The 1,323-nt window shown below is 34.5% G+C and overlaps 1 protein-coding gene across 1 annotated transcript in view; it reads right to left on the reverse strand.

Annotated features, from left to right (window-relative positions):
* Positions 1–1,323, reverse strand: part of ZNF404 (zinc finger protein 404) — a 22,901-nt gene that overhangs the window by 20,898 nt on the left and 680 nt on the right. The gene's annotated exons all lie outside the window — the stretch shown is intronic.

The following is a 1,323-nucleotide window of genomic DNA, read 5'->3' on the forward strand; positions in this document are numbered from 1 at the left end:
GGAAAGGAAGGAGGGAAGGAAGGAAAAGAAAAGAAAAGAAAAAAGGTTGCCTGGGTGTTATGTTTTCACTCTGTGACATTGTGGCTTGTAACCATGTATGGGATTGTATACCTGCCTACGATTTGTTTCTAAGTGTGTTACTTTGAATGTGAAGTGATTTGTGTTTCAGATTTTGAGGTTATATACATTTATTAAGCCCTCTTCCCTCACCTCAACCCCTCCTCTGAAACTTTCTGTGCCAGATTGCCTTTCTCTACTTAAAATGCAAATCTGGCTGATTTGCTCAAGACACATCCTAGCAAGACCTTTTTATTCGTTAGGGAGAGTTGGCAAAGTGCCAAGGGCCCACAAAAATGTTTGAATTTTTTTTTTTTAATCAGAAGAAAAATGAATTTTAAGGTTAAAGAAAATATTCAGGTCAAAGAAACTTAATATAGTAGTCATCATTGAAAGAAATTAAAGAAGACCTAAATAAAAGGAAAGACATCTCTTGTTCATGGATGTAAAGACTTAAAATTGTTAAGATGGCAGTACTCCTGAAATTGATTTCAGTGCAATCCCTATCGATATCCTAGCTGGCTTTTTTTTTTTTTTTCCCAGAAATTGACCAGCTGATCCTAAAATTCATTTGGAAATGCAAGGGACCCAAAATAGCCAAAGCAACTTTGGAAAAGAAGAACAAAGTTGGAGGACTCATACTTCCCAATTTCAAAAGTTACTACAAAACGACAGTGTGGTACTAGCGTAAGGGTAGATGTATAGATCAGTGGAATAGAATTGAGAGTCCAGAAATAAGTCCTGACATTGTCAGTTAACTTTCAACAAGAGTACTAAGACCAGTTAGTGGGGGAAAGAATAGTCTTTTTAACAAATGATGGTGGGACAACCAGATATCTAGATGCAAAAATGAATGAAGTTGGACCATTTCTTTATACTATACTCAAAAATTAACTCAAAAGAGATCACTGACATAAACATAAGAGCTAACAATATAAAACTCTTGGAAGATAATACAGGGATAAATCTTCATGACTTTGGAATAGGTAACACCAAAAGCACAAACAAACAAAAAAGGACTATATCAAAATTAAAACTGTTGTAATGCAAATGATACCATTAAGAAAGTGAAAAGATAATCAACTAAATGGGAGAAAATATTTACCAATCATCTGATGAGGGACTTGTATCTAGAATATAAGAACTCTTACAACTCAACAATAAAAAACCCCCCCAAATAATCAGACTTCTGAAAAGTATCACTCCCTTCCTCACAACAACAAAAGACTAAACAAATTGATGACTTCTTCTGGATTTGTCAGAGAA

This window comes from Propithecus coquereli, unplaced genomic scaffold, assembly GCF_000956105.1.
Source record: "Propithecus coquereli isolate 6110/MARCELLA unplaced genomic scaffold, Pcoq_1.0 Scaffold42, whole genome shotgun sequence".
Classification (NCBI taxonomy): Eukaryota; Metazoa; Chordata; class Mammalia; order Primates; family Indriidae; genus Propithecus; species Propithecus coquereli.